The sequence below is a fragment of the Erinaceus europaeus genome, chromosome X (assembly GCF_950295315.1).
Source record: "Erinaceus europaeus chromosome X, mEriEur2.1, whole genome shotgun sequence".
Lineage (NCBI taxonomy): Eukaryota > Metazoa > Chordata > Mammalia > Eulipotyphla > Erinaceidae > Erinaceus > Erinaceus europaeus.
Window position 1 is genome coordinate 23,811,812 of NC_080185.1, and position 12,585 is coordinate 23,824,396.

The 12,585-nt window shown below is 49.4% G+C and overlaps 2 long non-coding RNA genes across 7 annotated transcripts; both read left to right on the forward strand.

Moving 5' to 3' along the window:
- Positions 1–7,540: 7,540 nt before the first annotated feature.
- LOC107522209 (uncharacterized) lies at positions 7,541–8,753 on the forward strand. Its single transcript, XR_001601402.2, has 3 exons — positions 7,541–7,699; positions 7,810–7,906; positions 8,521–8,753. It is a non-coding gene; the product is annotated as an uncharacterized LOC107522209 (long non-coding RNA).
- A 1,509-nt stretch (positions 8,754–10,262) lies between these two features.
- On the forward strand, positions 10,263–12,348 carry LOC132535935 (uncharacterized). 6 transcript variants are annotated; one of them, XR_009547652.1, is made up of 2 exons: positions 10,263–10,337; positions 11,942–12,348. It is a non-coding gene; the product is annotated as an uncharacterized LOC132535935 (long non-coding RNA). The 6 variants fall into 6 exon arrangements; XR_009547653.1 differs by having other exon boundaries at positions 10,268–10,337; positions 11,946–12,348; XR_009547654.1 differs by having other exon boundaries at positions 10,277–10,337; positions 11,949–12,348.
- The last annotated feature ends 237 nt before the right edge of the window (positions 12,349–12,585 follow it).

The window sequence follows — 12,585 nt, forward strand, 5'->3', positions numbered from 1 at the left end:
AACGGTGATGTGTGTGTGTGTGTGTGTGTGTGTGTGTCCATGTCTCTTTTCTATCAAATCAACATATGATGTTAAGCTTCTGGGTTCTCTAAATGAGTTTTTTTTTTTTGATATTAGAAAACATTTTTATGAGCAGTTTAACAGAAATTTGGTTTAACTTTTAAGGGCAACCAGGTCCTAGTTGGGAGGATATTTGGGTGTGTACATGTGCAAATAGCAAATATGTGAAAGAAAGAAAGAAAGAAAGAAAGAAAGAAAGAAAGAAAGAAAGAAAGAAAGAGGGGGGAAGGAGTAAAGGGGGAAGGAGTGAAAGGGAAGTAGATAGCATAATGGTTATGCAAAGAGACTCTCATTCCTGAGGCTCCGAAGTCCCTTGGTCAATCTCCCCACACCACCATGAGCCAGAGCTGAGCAGTGCTCTGGTGTTTCTCTGTGTGTCTTTCTCTCTGCATCTATCTCAAAATTAATTAATTAATTAATTAATTAATTAATTAATTAAAATTTTAAAACAAGTTTTTTTTAAAAAAAAAGAAGTGAAGGGGGGAGGGAGAGGGTCAGGGAGACGGAGGGAGAGGGAGAATGAATGAATAGCTTGGGGGGTACCTAGCACATCACCCAGTGCAGAATTGGCACACAATAATTAGTATCTTTGATTTTTTTTCTCTTCCCTACTCTTCTTGATAGTTACAGGACATTACATGACAGTAAAACTTTGGAGGTACATATGGAGGTACATGTGAAGCCATAAATCCATACCCCTAAAATTCCATAGTATGGTAAACACACAATAAATCAATAAGAAGCAGTGAATAAAGAGTTCCCCACCACCACCAAAAAAAAAAAAAAAAAAAGATTCCCTACTGCAGCAAAGCTTGGGACTTTGGGGAAAAAGGGAGGGAGATTGGAAAATGACCCAAAGTGGAAGTGAGAGTGTTGTGCTGACACCTATCACAGAGAGTTGAGAACTTGTACCCATGTGTCAACAACTGTACTGTAAACCCCAATAAAATGGAAAAAAAAATCCTTCCCATGTGGCACAGAGAAATGACATTCCAGTTATTCAGCTTGTCAGTTGGGGGCTTACTATAGTTTGTTGAGTCACCAGATGAACTCTTTGGAAACACTGTTGTTTATTAGAATATGCTATCAAAATAAGAGCAGAAGGAAAAACACAAGGCAGAGCTTGGACTAGAGTTGGTGTATTGTAGCAAAGTAAAAGACTCTGGGGGAGGGGGGCGGTCTTCAGGTCCTGGACCATGATGGCAGAGGAGGACCTAGTGGGGATTAAATTGCCACGTGGAAAACTGAAAAATGTCACACATGTACAAAATCAATGGTTTAGTAAACCATTAATCCCCCAATAAAGAAATCAAAAATAAAACGATGTCATCGAAGTTTGCAAGAAGTTATAGGACGTGACCCTGGAAGGTTATACATCAATGTGACTGATCTTTCTGCCATACAATTTGTCAGTAATGGAAACTGAAAACACTGTACTGTTTGCAACAAAAGTTAAATCATTACAGCCAAACACTAATGTAATTCTTTATATTTTCCTTAACTTGACTGATTAAACTACATGTGGATTAAGAAGCAAAACAATTCTTATTACATCATACTCCTACTCAAGGCCTCCTGAAGGTTCCACATCATTCTGCAAATAAAACTGGCGGATATACCAACTTCCAAGCTCTCAATAATGTATTTGTCCTAGAGTTCATGAACCCCTCTATCTGTCCAGTTCAATTCCCAGTAGATATTCTCTCTTCAGTTGTGTCTGTCCTCTTTCAGCTCCTCTCTAACTGGGTTTGAACCATTCTATCCCAATTCCACCTTTTGGGTTGGGATAGAAACCTCTGGCAGAATGTGTGTTTTGCATGCCTGAGGCTCTGGGTTCAATTCCTGACACCAGACAACAACAGAACCTAAATTCCACCTTGTCTTCAAGGACCAGCTTGAAGCTTAATAGTGTGGTCATATGGTGATAACCTTTCAGGAAAGGCGTTAGAGCAGTGATATAAAAGCAAATTGAGTCCATCTAAAGGGGATGTGTATAAAAATGTCAGTCCCAGATGGAGTTTTCTTATGAAGCCAGCATGAAAGCTCTGGGTCTGACAATCTCCAGCACCCTGGGCACAGAAGGAACCCAAGGCAACCATCATCACCGCCACCACCACCATGGTGTCTTCTTACTCCCCCCATCTCATTTCCCTTTTCAGGTACTTATCTGACAAAAGTGCACATTGGTCAAGAACTCATACATATTATCCTGCCAAATGCTGAGAGGATACCCATACATAAGACACTCCTTTACTCTCTAGAAGCTTCCTGTCTTCTAGGAAGAAAAGCAAGTCAACTAGATCTATTGAATAGGGAAGCAGTTAAGTAACCCCAACTCAGACCCTTTGAGAAAGTTTCAAAGAAGAGGCAGCACTGGAGCCTGACCTTGCAGTAATAAGGGAAAAAAGAGGAATTAATAAGCCCTTTATGGAAATTGGGAGAAGGTATGGCTAGAAGCTTAGGGCAACAATCAGAGAGGAGGGAGAGGTCCTTGAATGCTATATGTCAGAGTTCAGCTTTTAGTTGTATGGTTTTGTGCCAAGGACAAATAGGATCAGTGGTGAGCACTGCTTTGGGGGGGTGGGGAAGTAGTTTTACTGGGAACTCAGTGAAGAGTCTGAGACTATTAACTTGATGGTCAACCCAACAGATCTCTCTCTCTCTCTCTCTCTCTCTCTCTCTCTCTCCCTCCTCTTTTTTGTCCTCACCCTCTTTCTTTAACCCATCCCTGTTTTCCCTCACCCCTGCCTATGACCTAGGTATTTTCTGAGGACTCTGAGTTAAAGAAGCCACCAAGCCTTGAACTGAGGGCAAGTGCTACAAGTGAAAACTGGGTTCTGATCTCCTGCCTCCCCTTTAGAAGCCTGATTTCAAACCCAAAAATTTCTATTGAGGAGGCAGGAAGGAAAAGACGCAACGTTTCCTGCCAGTCTCAGCAACTTTACCTATTAAAACATTTTTCTTTTCTTTCTACTGCAAATAGTTACGTTCCAGAGACAAGAGGGAGCCAGTTCTGGATAGTCCAGTGTAAACGGCTGTAATGTAAATGTTTCACTTATACATATTGACTTTCCCTTCTTCACTATTTCAACAAAGTAGCTCACAGGTTGAAAAACACAGACTGCATCTGGGCTTTAAGCAAAGAGCACCCGTTAGCCCCCTTCAATTTCCTGCTCCATCCTCCCCTGCTTACCCAGCAAGATCTTATTCACCCCCTCTCCCACAGAGAGCTGTTTCTCCGCCCCCCCCCCCACACACACATACACTTTTTCGTGGCAAGATCCTAACAGTGATGTCATGCAAACTTGGCAGAGCTCTGGGACTTTTCTCTCCCCTCCCCACCCCCCACTTCAGGTCCTCCTTAGCATTGGTCACTTAGAGGCTCTTGTAGTTTTGATTTATCACATGTAGCAAACAGCCACCGACCGTTCAAAAGCACTCCAATCTCCCTAAGCGCGACTATATAGGACTTGTTAGCAGCGGCAGGGAATCAACTTCCCTCAGTTCCTTCTCCTTTTTGTAATCACAGAAGGCATAGGAAGAGTGTTCTACTTGTCAGGTTGCAGAGTGATGGCCCTATGGTTTATGGTAAAAGCCAAAAATTGAATCCAGTCCAGCTCTGCACTCTAATCCAGGGCTGATAGGACTCCCATCTCCATGTCCCTGTCTTTTTACACTTTGAGAGCAGAGCCATGAGTGTCACCTTCTAGAACCATCGTCCCTTGGGTATAAGACCAGCAAGGCTTAGAGACCCAGGCTATCATCCAACCCCTTTCCTTTCAGCTGAAGTCCCATCATTTCTAGCATCGGAGGCACTCTTTGATTTAGTGGGCCAAAACCCAAAAATAATTAAGACCATAATGATATACACCCAACAAGAAAAACATGCCTTGTTTAAAGAAGAAATGCCAGGAGCGCTGAAGGACGTGAGCCTACATCTTTGAGGAGGGAAAGGAGACCTAGAAATCAAAAGCGACAGCCATCAAGGACGTGCAAAGCTCCTCCCAGGCCAAAAGGAAAAACTTACTAATTCGTCCTTCTTTTTCCTGGTGAGGTCATGGGGCTTGGGGGGGGGGGGGAAGAGTTAAGCTTTGGGGAAAATGTGCCCCAGCGTTTGAAAAGTGTGCAAGGAACTCTTTCTTATCATAACTAATTTCACAAAGTGAACCAAAAAAAAAAAATCACCAGAAGGAACTGTCTTTTTTGTTTCATCTGACAGAAGGTCAAGCATTACTCCATTATCACTGTTCTGAACTAACTTTTGCTTGAACCCTAGTTGGGGGAGCCTTTGTGTATAACACAGTGGAAGCTTCAGAACATGATTCCAGTTGTTTTCTTTCTGTCCCTTTGGTAACTCTATCCCGATTTTATCTCTCTGAAGATTGCTGGTTGTTGACAACATAAGGAAAGGTCCTCTCTCTCTTTCTCTCTCTCTCCCTCCCTCTCTCCCTCTCTCTCCTCTGCTCAAGGCCTTCAAAAACAAAAAGACAAGACACTATCGAAAATACTTTTAAGTCAAAGAAAACAACGCCAAGCTCCAGCAATTTTCTGTGTGATACAAAATTAAAAAAAAAATTAAAAGAGGTTTTGATTCAACTCATGTAGCTGTTTGCAAAGACACCTGAACAACTGCTTTCAGAAAACATCCCCCCCCAAAAAAAATGATTCTAAATACTTCACTGGCCCAACTGCCTAACTATCTGGGGTCTAAGATTAATTACTTTCCCTTAGCTGCAAAGCTGTTGTTGCCAGACTTGCCTGCCTCACTCGGCTCTCACATCTTAGTTTTAAAGGTAATTTCAGAATGTTGAGTGAGAGAAAATAGGAAGGGGGAAAATGCATACTGCCTCCCACCCACCCCCTATAGACTGGCTGTCCAACTGTATTTCAGAAATGACAACAAAACAAGGCTCCATGTGCCTGTCTTTTCAGTGGAGGCTGCTTGGTGACACAACCCTGGGTGAGTCTCCCCTGGCACCCGGCAGGCTGTCAACTCTGGCCTGGTTCTATTTTCTTCTGGTAATTTCTGTCCTGAGTTTTGTCGAATTGGAAAAGGCCTACTAACATAGAAACCAAGAAATCAGCAGAGTCTTGCAGACATCGTATGCGAAAACAAAACAAAATAATATTTGAAGACTGTTCACTTGAGTCAAGACCATAGCCTGGCCTCCCTCACTCTCCACGGTCTGCAGCCCTATTAGTCACCCTTAAAGAATCCATCAATATTCCACTGGCTCTCTAATGTGCTGATGAAGCAAAAAAAAAAAAAAAAAAAGTTTAATAAAGAAAGTCGTTGCAATTTATCTTTAGCGGACAAACCACAACCTCGACTTTTATCTTTTTAGCACAAGATTCCTAGGTTCTGCCACTAATCTGCGGAGGGAAATGAATGCCCTCAGGTCCACTCGAGCAAAGTTACCCACGAACGTCTTAAAAGCCCCCAGAAAAGTCTTTCATCCCCAAGACACTGAAGCTTTAGAAATGATCCAGCTGAGGAGGGCTTAGGAGCTTGTTCGGTCACGTCTGACAGCTCAGCCCGGACCACGGAGAGTCTGCGAGGCTTTCGCGGGGGCCATTCTAGCGTAGAAAGGCGTTCCCAGCGCCCGCCCAAGCCTTGCACACCGCTGCGGCTTGAAACCTTTTGGAGAAAGGCGATTCTGGGGTCTGAAAAACTGTTCGGTGATCTGCGAGATCCTGCAAGACTTTTCCTCTCTACCCTAGTCGCCATAAAATAATAATAATAATAACAACAACAACAACAATAACAATAGGAAGGAGGAGGAAGCAGCCCCAGAAGCCAGTTACACTTGCAAAGCCTTTGAGAAGTCGCCTTTTCAGGGGCAAAGATTTGACACCAGACCGACAGCAACTGCGAGGTCAAATAAAAAGAAGAGTGAAATAGATCAAGATAAACTTAAGAAAGAGCGAGTGCGGCCAGCTTCGTGGCTAGATAGGTTTTTTAATTTTAATCTTTTTATTTATTTGTTGTGCAGAGCTCCAGTGTGTGTGCTTGTGTTACAGTAGCTATTTTCTTTGAGCACCTATCCCCTGCCCAGTGTCCTCCCCCCAAATCTAGTAACTGCCCAGCACACCGGGCACAGGCCACAGGCCACCAAACTGCCACCTCCCTCTAGGGTGCGCGGGAGGCCAACCTTGGTTCAGTACTCTCTGCACTCGCCCGCTTCAGAAGTCAGACCCCAGCAGCAGGGAACCCCGTGAGGCTGCTTGGAGCACAGAGGCTCAGGGCTGCCCACCAGACCTGAGGTTCAGGGTTGGGGGAGGCAGTATCTGGGCAGTATATGGCCAGCGCGACCCATTGCTGTCCTCGGCGGGCGGCCGAGGTGGCGTTCTGCCCGGCAGCGGGTTTGTCCCAGCCGGGACCGGGCGAGGGCAGGAAGCAGTGCTGGGTTTCTTCGACAGCGTCCAGGCGCTCTTTTGTCCTGAGGTTTCTCCCCACGGGTTAAAGAACGACATTTTGCAAACAAAAAAGAAAGTTGGAGGCAAGATAAGAGGAATGTCCCCTTTTCTCCCACCCCACCCAACCCCCCAGCCCCCCACCCAACCTGGAGGTCACAGCTGTTAACGGATTGCAACATTTGCTTCTTCTGCGGCTCTGAATGGGCGCCTGTGTTCGCTGCAGCATTTGAAAACTACAGGCATCCTGACATACAGTTTTGTCGTGTGTTCTCTAAGACACCCCCGCTCCCTGGTACCCCCCCCCCCAGAGCCCCGCTCACACTTAAGAAAACAAACCCTGGGGTCTGAGCTGCACCCGGTTGCCAGAACAAGGGCTCTCAGCCTTCCTACTCTCCTTGCTGGAGCCCGAGCCTCAGTTTCCCTTTTGGGAAGGGAACTTGTGCAGACAACTGCGCCCTGCCTTGGTGCCCTGTTCCCCCCAAAGTGGTGGGCCAGTGTACCAAGCTCTCTTCATCCCGGGGTTGCTACGCACACCCGCTAAGGCCTAGAGGGGTGGCCAGGTCCCGTGGGGAGGGAGGGGGACCCCGATCTTTGGCGACTCAGATGCTTGGATAGATAAGTACATTCACGAGGTCCGGGGTACCACTCGGAAACCATTCAGGGCACTCCGGGGAAGCAAGGCTCAAAGAGCTCAGATCAGCCACCTGGCTGGGCCCTGGCAGCTTGGCGGGCACCGTTGGGTGGTGTCGGGGTGCAGGCCACAGGACCTCGAACCCCAGACCTGGACAGTTACCATTCTCTGTGCTTCCCTCCCCAGCCCCATCAATTGTGCTCCGTCTGGGCTTTTTCTGGGCGCCCAGTGCCCTTGTTGGCCTTTCCCGGCAACCGGCCAAGGCTGTGCCGTCGAGCACCCGCCTCCCTCCCCCGCGCCCGCCGCTCCCCTCCCCCTTCCGCCCTCAGGCCCCGGGGGGGCGGGGGAGGTGCGCGTGCACCGCTAGCCACGCCCCCGCGCCCGGCTTTTTCAAGGGCTGCTCGGGCGGCCTCTGCGCTGGCTGCTCCGCCGCCTCCTGGGCGCGCACAGCTCCAGCCCAGCGCTCCGCTCCGCTCCGCCGCCGCCACGCCGCTCTCCAAGCTTCACCAGGACCCCCGGCCTTGGCTACCGGCTCCTGGCTCTCCGCGCCCGGCCTCTCGGACCCACGACCTCGTCATCTCCCAAGTCCAGGTCAGTCTGTGTCCTCCCTTCCCACGCCGACCGCCCCCTTGCCCCCCTGCACCCCTCTTTTTCTCTTTCTCTCTCCCTTGCTCGCCGGCTCTCTGGACACGGCGGAGCAGCTTCGCAGGCAAATCCCGACAAGCTTTGCAGAAAAAAACTGACAATGAAATTTCCGAAGTCCTTCTATGTCGGCGCCATGTTCGAGCGGAGCCAGAGGTGACAAGAGATTTCGGTGTCTCGGGGGACTCGGTGGCCTCCCGCCTCGCCCCCTGCCCCAGAGTAACAGCGCCTGCAGCCGAGCGCAAAACCCCAAGCGACCGCCCGCGCTGCAGAGTTCTGTCGCTCTGGGGTCCCCGAGCGTGCCGAGGGGTGCCAGAGAGCCCTTGGGAGGGTTTGCTGTCCAACTGCAGGGAGCGGGGTGCGGGGCTCTAACTGGGAGGGGCGGGAGACGACTGTCAGCCTCACCGGGGGCTCTCCTGGGCGCTGACAGATGCCCTGGTAGTCGACGTGCGCAGCCTTTTGCACCGTCTTTGCCCAAACTAGACGCTCATGGCTGGTCCAGACCCCCCCACCCCCACCCCGCCTTAGAAAAGTTGACTTTAAGGAAGTTTGGCTCAAATAAGCCCAATGGGGCCGGTTTGCTGTGGGTTCCGGGTGTGGGGAAGGCGGCGGGAGCAAATGGGAGACAAAACATGGTTGAGATTCTGACGGAGGAAGAGGCGGATTCTTTGGCTCTGGTAAGATCTGGCCAAGCAGTTCAAGGCCCCAGGGGGTGGGGCCACGGGACAACTCTCAAGTCTCAATTCTTTGTCTCTTTCTTGTCTTGGCAGCAACGGCTGACCCTCTCCTGAAGCGACAAGGCGCCTCTCGGCGACTGCTCTTCATAAGTAACTTTTGTCCATAGGGAAAATCCCTAAAACGGGAGGCCATGGTGGCATCAGTAGAGTGTCACTCGTGGTCCCGTCTCTGGGACAATGAGTTTGCAGAGCGATTTGGAAGGGACCTGCCCGCACCTTTAGCACCACAGCTGTTTCGAATGTGAAATAAAAAAAGACTCGCACTACACTGGGGAACACAGATTTTTTTTTTGAGGGGCGGGGGGGGGAGGGAAAAAAGGTTTTGGACTTTATAAATATAATTATTCACTAAATATTTCTCATTTTCTTTTAAGGACAACCAAGGGCGTTTTCTTCCACGAATCCCCAAAGTCAGTGTAAAAGTGGCTTGTAAATAGCGTAACCAAATAATAATAATAAGGTTTTGTAGGTACTTCACCGTGTGCCCTGATTTAGGAAACGGGGTGTCATTATTAACAACTTGGTTTATGGTGTCATAAAGGGTGTATCTGGTAACCCTGGTTCTCAGCCTTGAGTTAGGATTTTTCTTTAATCTCACTAAAGGTTCTTGCGCACTTTTATTAACTAGTAAAGAGGACACAACATCCTTCACCTTGTTTTGGGGAAAAATACTCTTAAATGAATCAAGACATACAGGAATCTTCAAGGGCCCATGATTTGCACTGAAGTACTTTTGACTTTCCAAACCAGTTGTGTGTGTGTGTGTGTGTGTGTGTGTGTGTGTGTGTATGTGTGTGTGTGCTGGCTTTTGTTGTTTTAACTTTTAGCTGTGAGGTTGAGGACTCCAGGGTTGTTTACTCTCTGTTTACTCGACTGTTTCCTTTAAACAGTGTGTCTCTGGGGAGGGGTGTACTTGTAACTTATTGCCATTGGGAGTGCATTTTAAAAAGAGCCAAAGTGGTGTCTAATGAGTTAATCATTAAGGAGTAGCCGCCTTGCCGGCCATTTCAGGATGTGAGAGAGTTTCTGTGGAGCTGCTGGAGACAGGAAGGAGAACATTCTCAAAGGCAACCAATCTCACTTTTTGAGTTACCAGTTAATAGGTGGCATTGAAAGGTAGAAGGGCCTTAGAAATACGTGTGAATGACCAGTTTCACATGCAGACATCCATGTCTCTGATCTTTGCATTGTCACCATTCTTTAAGACTATTTCAAAACAGAGTCAAAGGAGGGAGCCCTGGGGAATTTAAGACCCTCTATGTTAGGTGTTGGCCCAGAGAGAGGTCCAGCTCTTGCCTCTCAGTAAGCCTAGGAACAGCTGAATCAAAAATGGGAGCAGTGCCTGCACCTGGTGATTTATGCGCTGCAGCAGGGGGAAGTTTCCCTCTGACTTTGAAGCTGGCAAGAGAGAGCCAGATGTTACCAGATGCTCTCCGTGCACCTTAACCTTAACTGTCATTCCTTTCAGAAGTGAGGCTTTCGCAGCCTGAGTCCCAGCTCCAGATGCCCCTCACCACTGCACCTGCCTCTCCAAGCTCCACATTGTACGTCCTGATGGGATGGGTGGGGCAACTTCAGTTACAATGCTCTTTTGGCTCCCATCCTTGCCGCTGGCGGGGCTGCCCCCCTTCCTCCACTTAATCTTGCCTTTCTCTCCCTGCAGGTCCCTTTCCCCAGAACCCCCTTCTTTGACTCCGAGGGGATGCAGCAGCAATTCATGTTTTGAAGTACTGTAAATGGTTCAAAACGTGAGGCGCTGCTATATCCCTTCGAGGGGAAACTTGAAGGTGGGGCTCCCCGGACCTGTGTTCTCCTCAAAGATGCCAGCTCTCTGGAGCTGCACCCTGCAGGTAAGGTCCTGGTGGGAGTTCCCTCTTCCCCCTGTGCCCTTCTCGCCCACCAAGCCACCACTACTGGGGGATGGGGCGGGTGGGAGGCCAGGGTGCTCTTGTGGCTGGGGTGAGGGCGGGAGAGGGGGGGCATTCAGGGAGCCAACTCAGAGCAGGGACGAGGTGGCCCTCACTCAGTCGTGCCCTAGCAGCGGGAACAGTACTGCAGTAAGCGATCAGGGCTCTGGAGTAATGTTTCTGCCGCTTGAGCAAGGCTGGGACTGTCACACGGGCCACCCAGCAGGTGAGTGAGTTTTAGGGGAGCACTGCCTGGGGCCTCCCCAAAGCAGGAAGCAGCGTTCCAGCCCTCCATCCAACTTCGGGTGGGAAAGACTCTGGCTTCCAGCACTCTGTCTCCTTCACACAGGTCAAACCTTAAGTGGCAAATATGAATGAATAAATAAAGAAATAAAAATAAATAAACAAACCTTGGTTATCACTCAGGATGCTAGCCACACAACAAGGCAAACAAAATAAAATGAACAGAATAAATAAATGAAGAGGATGACTTTCAAGACCCGACTCACACTCCCCATTACATTAAGTGGGACTGGGGAGAGTGGATGGGAGTTAGGAGCTGGTGGGGAGGGTCAGCAGTGGCCAGAAGTCCCTGGGTCATTGGGTGAAAGTCCCTTGACCTCAGTGGTCCCAGTCTCCACCCCCAGCTGTGCTATGGGGAGTAGGAGGAGCTACACCTGGCACCCAGGGGACTGTGTATCCTGAACCGGAAGAAAAGAGAACAGGACCCCACTGAGTGGCTCTGAAAGTGAGCCTCCTCACTTCTAGCCCTTTCTTGTCCCATAGACACGCCCCCCCCAATCTGGTCCCCCAATTCCACACTGAAACACACTGCCTGGTTGGAGGGGGATGTCTCACAAAACAGATTGACCCCCCCCCCCATGTCATGATAAAGTGGCAGCCCTGGGTGACTCTGTTGGTAATGAGTGTCGCCTCCAGCCTGCACCGAGGGGTCCCGCAGTGGGGATAGCAGTGCGCCAGGCAGCACTTTGTCACTTGAGAACACTACATTCCGTGCCATCACAAAAACACAATACCAACCCCCTCTGATGGGGATGAGCTGCCAGCTTTAGGCCTTCCACTGAGGGGCCAGCAGATGCCACCCCCCTCCATTTGCAGTTTGGGGAGGCAGGGGTTTCAGGTAGCCCCGAGCTGGGAGTTAGGCTCCAGCCACCAGAAACGCCTGCTCTCCCAGACTCCCTTGCGTGGAGGGGGGTAAGTTGTGTAGGGGGAGGAAAAGTGACCATGGCTGGAGGAGGAGGGGAAAAAGGAGGTCTAGGCCCCTTAGGCTCCTAGGGTCCTGTAGCCTGGCCACCTTTGCCCCGACTGAGCCTCCCACTACAGCCAAGACCCCGCCCCCAAATCTGGCAGCACCCCCCCCCCAGAGTTGGCCCCAGGCCCCCGGTCCCATAGGCCCACAGTCCCCACAGGCCTGAATGGCAAACAGGTTCCCACACCCCTGAACCCAATCTGTCCTGGTTTCACTGGGGGTTCCAGAAAAGCTCCTGGGGACTGCCTCCCCCCATCAGGCTTCTCACTGCCTCAAGCCAGAAGGATATCAGGTGCCTTGGGCACCCAGCCCTCCTGGAGGACCAGCCCAGCCCATGCCATCAGGCTCTGTCCAGCAGGTGCCTGCAGGACCCAGGTGAGATACCCAGCCAATTGGGGGGGTCCAGGGCCTAGCAGAGGACGAAAGGGTGTCATAAGGGCTTGCTCTCCAGAAGCAACACCATGAAGACCAAAAGAGATGCAAGTTGAAGGCGCCCACGGCACGCTCTGACTGCACCCTGCCCTTTTCTGGCCTTACAAACATGCACCTCATATTTACATACGTGCCTAGATTCCACCTTCAAGGACAAAGACTGTGAATAAAAAGCAATATTTTAGTCAAACATTTCTGTGTCAATTAAGATGACGGCAATTCGTTCCAGTCTATAAATTCTCTTTAACAATCCCCTGAGGTGTCATTTCATGTTGTTTTCTCAGCATTGCTAAATGGGCGTCATGGTGTGTGGGAGATGTCAGCCCATCGATTGAACCGATGTTCCAGCACCTTCCCATTGTTTTCTCATTCTCCAGACACATACATACAGGGTGTTGGCTGTTAGCTGCAGCCCGCCTCATGGTTTCTTAGGTGAATGTGGCCCTTAAACTTGGAAAAACTCTACATCTAGTTTTACATCTAAAAGTC